An 11587-nucleotide genomic window follows, 5' to 3' on the forward strand; every position below is an offset into this window, starting at 1 on the left:
TGTTTTCAAATGGCAGGGGAAGAAGGGCAAAAAGAGCCAAACTCTGTCAAGCTCTTTTATAAGGGCACCTAATTCCGTTCACAAGTGGAGAGCTCTCATGACTCAGTTACTTTCCAAAGGCTGTGTCTCCAAATACTGTTGCCCTGGGGACACCTGAATTTTGGAGGGGACACATTCAAGCCATAACACACACGAGTCTTAAGTTTTCTTTGCAACATAACAGTAGTCTACATTAGCTCACTCCCATCAAATATTGTCCTACAGCACTGAACTAGCATGTTTGAGCAGGCAGAAAACACACTCTTCCTGCTACTTGGAGAATTCCAGCTCTCTGTACTCCTGGGTGCTTTGACCACTACCTGCTATGTAAGATTTATTCAATAGAGATTTAATATTATACTATGGGCAGGATTTTTTCCCTTTTCAGGGACAAAAGCAATTGGACTTTTCCAGACCAATAGCTCAGCAAGGAATTGTTCGTAGATCAAGTCTCTGTGCTGCACCTACATGTCCAAGCTGAAGGTCTTGCTAGGTTCTTATACTCAGTGTATGCAAAGATGAGGAATATCTCTCAATAATTTCAATGAGTCTTCAGAGTTGACCAGCGAGGGCCTATTTCTTGCATCTTCAGGTGGACTAACACACCATTACTATTATCAATTGTGAGTTTCCTGTGACTGGCATAAGAAATTTCCATAAACTTGGTGGCTTAAAACAACAGAAATGTATTTCCTCTCAGTTCTGGAGGCCACAAGTCCAAGGTTGAAGTATGAGCAGAGCTGTGTTCCCTCCAGAGGCTCTAGGGGAGAATTTGTTTCCTGACTCTTCTAGCTTCTGGTGGCTCCAGGCATTCCTTGGCTTGCAGCTGCATGGCTGTCTTGACATTGTCTCTCCCCCTTCGGTAGGTGTAATCTCCCACTGCCTCTTTCTCATAAGGACATGTATCATTAGATTTAGGGTCTACCTGGCTAATCTAGGATAATCTCTGTATCTGAAGATCCTTCATTACATCTGCAAAGAGTCTTTTTCCAAATAAGGTAACACTTATATTCACATTGATAAGTAAGACCCCCCCACCCCCAAAATCTATCCACATCCCAATCCCTGGAATCTTATTTATCAATGTGAATATGAGTGTTACCCATACCTGTTGACATAGCATCTGTGTGCGGGTTAGTATGTCCTTGCACTGCTATAGAGAAATGCCCAAGACTGGGTAATTTACAAGAAAAAGAGGTTTGATTGGCTCACGTTTCTGCAGGCTATACAAGAGCATAGTGGCATCTGCTTGGCTTCCGGGGAGGCCTCAGGAATCTTACAATCGTGGAAGAGGCAAAGGGGGAGCAAGGCATCTCACATGGTGGGAGCAGGAGCAAGAGAGAGGCAGAGGCAGGAAAGGTGCCACACACTTTTAAATAACCAAATCTCAGGATAATTCACTCACTATCATGAGAACAGCACCAAAGGGATGTTGCTAACCCATTCATGAAGGACCCCCCTCATGATCTGGCAACTTCCCACCATTGGGGATGCCACCTCAAACACTGGGGCTACAATTTGACATGAGATTTGTGTGGGGACAAATCCAAACCATATCAGTGTGGCAGAGTGCCTTGTCCTCAGTTCTTCACCCCTCCCTGTTTCCCATTGCCATGTGGGTTTGCAGTTCCTCCTCCCTAGATGCAGAATATTGCCTCATCCCATTGAGATTGGACTTGGCCATATAAATTGCTTTGAACCAATTGGATGTCATTAAACATGATGTGAGCAAAACTTAACATGTGCTTCAGAATTGAGCCCACGCTCTTGTGCTTCCACTATTGCCACGAGAAGGACACAACCCAGCTAGTCCACAGCTCCAACATGGATTCAAGAGACATGGAGATGGCATGGATTCAGCCTGCAGCTTGAAATTCAGCCCAGCTTAGCCTAACCTAGATCAGCCAACTGATGGCTAACCAGCTGGTACCTAAGTAAGACTCACTGGTTGTCATTTTAGGCCATGCCACTCTATTTTCTAATGGCATATTGCAGCAATGGCTGACTATACATTCTGCCTCTGTACTTATCACAGCCACCTCCCACATCACCATCCCCACTGTCACTGCCACATTACTCTTTAGGAGTACCAGCAGCACTAGCAGGAATTAGAGTCCCAGGTGCAAAGGTTGCTTCTTGCCATAGGGCTGGGTTCCTGAGGGGCATGCCCAGGTCCTGGGACAGAGGGAGATGGGTCCTCTTCCTATCTTGCACCATGCAGCAACTGCCCCTTCTGCAGTCTTCCCAGGGGAGCCCAGGGTCTGCCTAAAGCCAGTTTTCTGCAGATGAGCCTGCTGATCTAGCCACCCACCTCACCCCATCTGCAGGTTTGGCATCTCCCCAGCTGGTTATAGACATGGACATTTGCGACTCGAATTAAACCAGCCAATATAAATGGACTTCCAGCCTTTCTACCTCTCTAACTGCCCACACCGGGGCCTTTGCTTCTGGCAATCTTGAGGGGAGGGGCATCATGGCAGAGAAGCTTTTTGGAGACACAAAAGAGGACGGCCAATCTAAATTCCCGTGACTTCAATAATTAGCAGCCAGCCAGGGTGGCCACCAGTGGTTTTGTCTGAATGGTAGGATTATGGAGGTTTTAAAAACAGTTCTTTGTTCTGTGGATTTTCTAAGTCCTCCAAATTGGATATTTTTCTTGAATCTGAGAAACAATAAATGTTAATAAAACCAATGAAACAACCCTACTGCTTTGAGTGAAGCCCCGAGGGCTGGAACAAGTTGAGAGGCAGGCAGGGTGGCTATCACAGTAGATAAAACCATAGCCAGGGGCGTCAGCGCCCAGCGCCTCTTGCAGTAGCAGCCCAGCACTGTGGAGTTCACCCTAGTCACTTGGTGCTGGCCTCCCCCGAGGGTCAGGGCTTCTAACCTTAGCTGGGCAGCTTGCAAAGAAGGTATGGAGGAGACCTGAGGACTCAGTGAGGGAGCATGGCCAAATCAGACTAAATGCATCCACACTGTAGGGGTTCCTTGCTTTGCGTGGTAAATGGATTGCTGAAAAATCATAAGAATCACAATTCTAAATCTAAAACCATTTTGCATGTTCCTGGGGAGTTTTCTGAATAAAAGGCTTCTATTGTGAGGCCTTGTGTAAAGTGAATAATCCCTCTCTATTTTGTCTTTGGCATAAATCTGGATTTTCACTTAGAGTGTTTTGGGTTTCCATGAAAAGGCAGATGATAGGAGTTTTGGAAAAGTATATCCTGGAACTGCTTAGGGTTAATGGGCAGTGGCATTGACTCTAATTGGATTATGGCTTCCGTTTAAGTCCCAGTCCTGGCCCTACATGCTATGTCCTTTGCACATCCTTCCTGGAAAGCTCTCCCCCAGATATGGCTATGGCTCCCTCTCTCTCACCCGTAAGGCTTGTGCTCAGATGTCACTCATCTTAGTGAAAACTTGCACATCATCCAATTTAAAATTGTAATTCTCTACTGCTCTCTTGCCCTTTTGCCTGTTTATTTTCCCCATGGTACTTATTACTGTTTATACCGTAGGCCCACCTGGTTTTATTGTGATTCATTCATTTTGTTGCACTTCACAGATATTTTGTCTATTACAAACTGAAGGTTTATGGCAACGCTGAGTGGAGCAAGTCCATCAGCACCATTTTTCCAACAGCATGTACTCACTTTGTGTCTCTGTATCATATTTTGGTAGTTCTCACATTTCAAACTTTATCATTATTATTATACCTGTTGTAGTGATCTGTGATCAGTGATCTTTGATGTTACTGTTGTAATTGTTTTGGGGCACCATGAACTGTGCTCATATAAGATGATGAACCTAACCCATAAATGTCATGTGTGTTCTGACTGCTCCATCAATTGGCCATTCTCCCATCTCTCTCTCTCTCTCTCTCCTTGGGCCTTCCTATTTCCTGAGAAACAACAATATTAAAATTGACCAATCAATAATTCTATAATATCTTCTAAGTATCCAGATGAAAGGCAGAGTCGCACAACTCTCACTGTACATCAAAAGCTAGAAATGATTAGTCTTAGGGAAGAAGGCATGTAGAAAGCCAAGACAGGCTGAAAGCTAGAGCTTTTGCATCCCTTATCCAAGTTATAAATGCAAAGGAAAAGTTCTTGAAGGAAATTAAAAGTGCTATTCCAATGAACATATGAATGATAAGAAAGCAAAACAGCTCCATTGCTGATATGGAGAAAGTTTGAGTGGTCTGGCTAGAAGATCAAACCAGCCACAACATTCCCTTAAGCCAAAGGCTAATCCAGAGCAAGACCATAACTCTCTCCAATTCTATCAAGGCTAAGAGAGGTGAGAAAGCTGCATAAGAAAAGTTTGAAGATAGCAGAGGTTGGTTCATGAGGTTTAAGGAAAGAAACCATCTCTGTAATATAAAAGTACAAAGTGAAGCAGCAAGTGCTGATGGAGAAGCTGCAGCAAGTTATCTAGAAGACCTAAGACAAAAAATGAAGGTGTCTACACTAAACAAAAGACTTTCAATGTAGTCAAAACAGCTTTGTGTTGGGAGAAGATGCCGTCTAGGACTTATATAACTAGAAAGGAGAAGTCAATGCCTGGCTTCAAAGCTTCAAAGGACAGGCCCACTCTCTTGTTACGGGTTAATGCAGCTGGTGACTTTAAGTTGAATCTAGTGCTCGTTTAACATTTCAAAAATCCTAGGGCTTTTAAGAATTATGCTAAATCTTTGACCCATCTTGAGTTGATTTTTGTATAAGGTGAGAGATGAGAATTCAGTTTCATTCTTCTGCTTGTGGCTTGCCAATTATTCCAGCACCATGTGTTGAATAGGGTGTCCTTTCCCCACTTTTAAGCTTTTGTTTGCTTTGTTGAAGATCAGTTGACTGTAAGTATTTGGCTTTATTTCTGCGTTCTCTATTCTGTTCCATTGGTCTATGGGCCTATTTTTATACCAGTACCATACTGTTTTGGTGACTATGACCTTATAGTATAGTTTGAAGTTGAGTAATGAACAAGTCTCCAGACTTGTTCTTTTTCCTTAGTCTTGCTTTGGCTATGCAGGTTCTTTTTTGGTTCCATATAAATTTTAAGATTTTTTTTTTCTAGTTCTGTGAAGAATCATGGTGGTATTTTGATGGGGATTGCATTGAATTTGTAGATTGCTTTTGGCAGTATAGTCATCTTCACAATATTGATTCCACCCATTCATGAGCATGGGATGTTTCCATTTGTTCGTGTCATCTGTGATTTCTTTCAGCACTGTTTTGTAGTTTTCTCTGTAGAGGTCTTTCACCTCCTTTGTTAGGTATATTCCTAAGTATTCTGCTTTTTTTGCAGCTATTGTAAGGAGTTAAGTTCTTGATCTGATTCTTAGCTTGGTCGCTGTTGGAATATAGCAGGGCTACTGATTTGTGTACATTAATCTTGTATCCTGAAACTTCGCTAAATTCATTTACCAGTTCTGGGATCTTTCTGGATGAGTCTTTAGGGTTTTCTAGGTATGTGATCAATATTATCAGCAAACAGAGACAGTTTGACTTTGTCTTTACTGATGTGGATGCCCTTGGGTTACTTCTCTTGTCTGATTGCTCTGGCTAGGAATTCCAGTATTATGTTGAATAGAAGTGGTAAAAGTGGGCATCTTTGCCTTGTTCCAGTTCTCAAGGGGAATGCTTTTAACTTTTTTCTGTTCAGTATAATGTTGGCTGTGGGTTTGTCATAGACAGCTTTTATTATCTTGAGGTATGTCCCTTCTATGCCAATTTTGCTGAGGGTTTTAATCATAAAGGGATGTGGGATTTAAAAAAAAAAGAATTATGCTAAATCTACTCTGCCTATGCTCTATAAAGGGAACAAAAAAACCTGGATGACAGCACATCTGTTTACAGCATGGTTTAGTAAATATTTTAAGCCCACTGTTGAGACAAACGGTTCAGAAAAAGAGTCCTTTCAAAATATTACTTCTCAATGACAATGCATCTGGTCATCCAAGAGCTTTGACGAAGATGTACAAGGAGATTAATGTCATTTTCATGCCTATTAACACAATATCCATTCTGCAGCCCATGGATTAAGGAGTAACTTTGACTTTCAAGTCTTATTATTTAAGAAATACAATTCACAGGCTATAGCTGCCATACATAGTGATTCTTCTGATGAATCTGGGTGAAGGATATTAAAAACTTTCTGGAAAGGATTCATCATTTTAGATGCCGTTAAGAATATTCATGATTCATGGGAGGAGGTCAAAATGTAAACAGCAAGAGTTTGGGAGAAGTTCATTCCAATCTTCATGGGAGACTTTGAGGGGTTCAAGACTTTAGTGCAGGAAGTAACTGAAGATGTGGTGGAAACAGCAAGAGATTTAGCATTAGAAGTGGAATCTAAAGAGGTGACTAAATTGTTTCATTCTCATGATAAAACTCTAACAGATGAGGAGTTGCAAAAGCAAAGAAAATGATTTCTTGAGAATCCACTCCTGGTGAAAATTTTGTGAATATTGTTAAAATGAATACAAAGGATTTAGAATGTTAAATATTCTAATTGATATACTTAGTTGATAAAGCAGTAGCAGGATTTCAGAGGACTGATTCCAATTTTGAAAGAAGTTCTGCTATGAGTAAAATGCTATCAAACAGCATTGCATGCTACAGGGAAATCTTTTGTGAAGGAAGAGTCAATTGATGTGACAAACTTTGTTGTATTATTTTCAGAAATTGCCACAGCTACCCCTGCCTTCAGCAACCACCACCCTGATCTGTAAAGGTCCTTCACCAGCGAAAAAATTACAACTCACTGGAGGCTCAGGTGATTGTTAACATTTTTTAGCAATAAAGTATTTTTCAGTAGGGCATTGTGCTAATCCCAGCACTTTGAGAGGCTGAGTCAGGCAGATCACTTGAAGCCAGGAGTTTGAGACGAGCCTGGCCAACATGGCAAAACTCCCATCTCTACTAAATATATAAAAATTAGCTGAGTGTAGTGGTGGGTGCCTGTATTCCCAGCTACTCAGGAGGCTGAGGCAAAAGAATGGCTTGAACCTGGTAGATGGAGGTTACGATGAGCCAAGATTGTGCCACTGTACTGTAGCCTGGGCAACAGAGTAAGATCCTATCAAAAATAAATAAAATAAATAAATAAATAAATAATTTTAAATTAAGGTATGCACATTGTATTTTTCTATATAATGCTATTGCATACTTAGTAGGCTACAGGATAATGTAAACATAGCTTTTATATGCACTGGGAAATCAAAAAATTCATGGGACTTGCTTTATTATGAGATTTGCTTTATTGCAGTAGTCTAGAACTGAACCTGCAATATCTGTGAGGTAGGTCTGTATATGTTTTCCTGTTTTTGCTTATTGTCTGTGTCTCTCACTAGACTGAAAACTCCATGGGGCCAGGATTTTGGTTTACTATGATCACTGCTATATCCCTGGGGTCTTCAATAGAGTGTAGCACAGAGGAGTCTGTGCCCCACTAAATATCCACTGAGTGAATTAAATGTAAGACCTTAGGTATGTGAATTTTTAAATGTGTGTGAAAGTATAAATGAGGGAAATGGGCAATTGCTCCCTGGCCTGAGTGTTGAGGGATGGTAGGTGTTGGTGGGGCTGAGGCAACCTGCAGAGAACAGCTCTCTTTTGTCTGATGGGGGCAGATGCTCCTCAGCCCTGGCCAACTCTTGTTACAGGGAATCTGGGCCAGTATTGCCAGGTTGCAAATTTATTTGACCTCTGAACTTTTTATTGATCTCCTGCTCCCCAAAGGGTTCCCTGCTTTTGTTGGCTTAATGTCTCAGAACTTTGGTGTCATTGGTCTCAGATACCACTTTGCCATCCACTATCTGGTGGGTGGTGGTCTTTTGAATGGTTTGCATGGAATTGCTGCTGTCCAGAGCATCAGCAAGATTGAAGTCCTCGCCATCTTCCAGCAGGCAGCGGTAGGTGGCAATCTCAGCCTCCAGCTTGACCTTGATGTTCAGCAGGGCCTCGTACTCCTAGGCCTGGTGCTACCCCTCTGCCCAGGTCTATGCCAGCTCTGACTCCAGGTGCAGCTGGATCCTGTTGAGTTGCTCCATCTGCAGGGCATAGCGGGCCTCCACCACCCTCAGGCTGTTTTCCAGGCTGGTCTTCGTATTTCTCATGGAGTCCAGGTCGATCTCCAAGGACTGGACTGTACATCTCAGCTCTGTGAGCATCATCTCAGCAGCTTCAACCTCGGGGGACTGCATGGTGACCACTGTGGTGCTCTCCTCAATCTGCTGAGATCAGTACTAGTCCAGCTCCTCTCGGTTCTTCCGAGCCAGCTCATCATATGGGACCCAGATGTTGGCCATAATCTTGTTGAAGTCCTGAGATTTGGGGGCATCTACCTCCATGGTCAACCCAGAGCTGGCAATCTGGGCTTGTAGGCCTTTTACTTCCTCTTTGTGGTTCTTCTTCATGAAGAGCAGTTCCTCCTTAAGAGCCTCGATCTCTGTCTCCAGCTGCAGCCAAGTGACACTGATGTTATTAATGACCTTGTGGAGCCCATGGATGTCGCTCTCCAGAGACTGGTGCATGGCCAGCCCTGTCTCATACTTGACTCTAAAGTCATCAGCAGCAAGACGGGCATTGTCGATCTGCACAACGATGTGGGCATTGTCCACAGTATTTGAGAAGATTTGAGTCCTCAGGTCCTCGATGGTCTTGAAGTAACAGCTCCAGCCTCTGACCTGGGGTTCCTTCTCCAGGTGCTCCCGGATTTTGCTCTCCAGCTTCTGGTTCTCGATTTCCAGGCTCCTCACTCTGTCCAGGTAGGAGGCCAAGTGGTTGTTCAGGCTTTGCATGGTCTCCTTCTCATTCTGGATGCCTCCCATTCCTGCCAGACCCCTGGCCATCCCCGAGGCCAGGCCCCTGGCCCCCACACTGCCCCAGAAGCTAGTAGAACAGACATGGAGATGCGGGAACCAGAGTCCCCGGCACCTGCATAGACGCTGGCTGTGCTGCTGACCAGCCGGGTGCCGTAGCTAGGCACCAAGGTGGAGCCTAGTGATGGGTAGTTGGTGGAGAAGGTGGAGCGAGTGGTGAAGCTCATGCTGCCCTGGGAGGAGAGCGAGAGGACGGGACTCAGGCTTTGCCAGTGACTGATGGTAAAGTAGTTTATTTAAAGAAAAGCTAGAAAATAAAATTTAAATAAAATCACCTGATATATATCAGGTGATTTTACTTTATTTAAATTTTACTTTATTTAAATATATATATATATATATATATATATATATATATATATGTATATTTTGAGCTGGAGTTTCACTTTTGTTGCCCAGGCTGGAGTGCAATGGCACAATCTTGGCTCATTGCAACCTCCACCTCCCAGGTTCAAGCAATTCTTCTGCTTCAGCCTCCCAAGTAGCTGGGATTACAGGTGCCTGCCACCACGCCCAGCTAATTTTTTGTATTTTTAGTAGAGACGGGGTTTCAAGGCCAGGCTGGTCTTGAACTCCTGAACTCAGGTGATCCACCTGCCTCGGCCTCCCAAAGTGCTGGGATTACAGCCGCAAGCCACAGCATCTGGCCAAATTACCTGATTTTTAAATATTAGTAACCAAGTCATATTATCACCAAGACCTTGAGTAGGTCAGAGGAAAACATCTGTGAGTCAGATGGCAGGTGGGCACCCATGATGAGACCTCTGCAGTAGATAATCCACCTTGAAAATTGTCTTTCTGCCCTAATCTAGCCTATTATAAAATCCTATAATTCCATTAAATTGTTTCCATATGTCCCACTGTAATGGGAGGCATATTGACTCATCAAATACAAATCAAATTATACCTTAAATGGTAAAGACAGGGCTAACTTATTTGTCTCCCCGAACTGACATGGGTACACTTGCCCCCTAGAAAACCACCAGCTACCTCTTTAATAGCACAGAGAAAACCTATGTGCAATGTGGACAGACTGGTTCAAGGAGCCAGGCAACAGGACTCCTGTCACATTGTTTTTCAGGTTTATAGAATGTAGAAGATTTCCTCCATACAAGATAGCAACCCTACTGGGCCCTAGCTCTGTGCTTATTGGGTGGCTTGAAGAAAAATAATCCCTTCTTTTCCACTCTGTCACTCCAAATTTCATTTTGTGCCCTGCATTTTATTCTCACATCATGGTTTCTGCTGCTTGGCTGCTATTAACAATCCTTAATGCATGTATTTGATAACTTGTGAAATGTCCCGGCAGGTCCACTGGGATCTGTAAAGGACTGTGATGAAACCATGGCTGAAACAAAGAGAAAAATGTCCAGCAAATGGAATTGCTGCGACGACCTCCAATCCCTGGACCACCGTGATGAATGATGCTCTTTTGCCAATTACATGGGCTGTAATTGGACCCCTTCCTGCTGCAGAACAAGTTATTTTATGACTGTAATATGGTGTATGATATGGAAATATGGGCCTTGGGACACATCAGGAACTGTAAGTTCCTGGACAGGGTCAGACAATAAGAGGTGAGAGAGAGAGGAGCCAGGAAATGCTGGTATGCACTAATACAGAGGTCAAAAGAGTGCTGGGGAAAAGAGAGGTAAGAAGCGAGAAAGAGCAGTCATCATGGCCGGTGGCAAGAATCGCTGTGTGGAGGAGCACAAAGAGCTCTGGCTGGAGACTCACAAGACCTCAGTTGAAATATCAGCTCCATTTTTTTTTTTTTAATCAGCTGTATGTGCCTATGGGCGAGTTCCTAAATCTGAGACTCAGTTCCATCATCTATAAATGGAACTAGTAGAGCTTTCCTCCCAGGGTTGACATGAAAAGCAAATGAACCAACACGTGTGTGATGCCAGGTGCAGCCTAGAGATCTCAGCAGCTCCCCTTCCACCCCAGATACTGGGTCTCACAATCTTCAGGTGTAAAATAGTACCTGGGATTGAGCCAGACCAAGGGTGCAAACTCAAATGCTGACAGGCTTAAGGAGCCATGCTGATGTCTGCTTCAGGCTGAGTGGAGCCTGTTAGCCCTGCTGTGTGCTCTGAGGTCTTCAGCACTTTCAAGAGAAGCCTCAATCCTGATCTCAAGGTGAGACCTCCTGACTTATAAATGTGGGCACCCAACTCCCCACTTCCTGTTAAAATGTATTGCCTGTGTCACCAGTGTGTAATAGGCCAAACAAAACTCAGGTCATTCAAAACCCATGCACCACAATTTTGCGGCCACTAAACAGAGGATGTAGAAGGATTATCAGGGCCTGGGTAAATAACTCTGGGTTCAGATGACCACAGGGAATGTAATTTTGACTCAGAACCCAAGCTGTGCTTGGAACTCAACAGAAAAGTCAGAAAACTTTGGTGACCCAAATCTGGCATTCAGAGAGCATCCATCCTTTGTAGAATATGGGGAGAATCAAAAAAGTCAAACATACATCAAATAAGTGGTTCTTCTACCCCCAACCAATTGCACCAGAATCTTTTGTGGTGATGCTTGGGTATTGATATTTTTAAAGGCTCCCCAGACCAGGTGCGGTGGCTCATGCCTAGAATCCTAGCACTTTGGGAGGCTGAGGTGGGTGGATCACCTGAGGTCAGGAGTTTGAGACCAACCTGA

The 11587-nt window shown here is 43.6% G+C and overlaps 1 pseudogene; it reads right to left on the reverse strand.

Annotated features, from left to right (window-relative positions):
• Window positions 1–7798: 7798 nt before the first annotated feature.
• LOC116556918 lies at window positions 7799–9127 on the reverse strand (annotated as a pseudogene).
• Between the last annotated feature and the right edge of the window lie 2460 nt (window positions 9128–11587).

The sequence above is a fragment of the Sapajus apella genome, unplaced genomic scaffold (assembly GCF_009761245.1).
Source record: "Sapajus apella isolate SASKATOON/1434 unplaced genomic scaffold, GSC_monkey_1.0 scaffold18, whole genome shotgun sequence".
Classification (NCBI taxonomy): domain Eukaryota; kingdom Metazoa; phylum Chordata; class Mammalia; order Primates; family Cebidae; genus Sapajus; species Sapajus apella.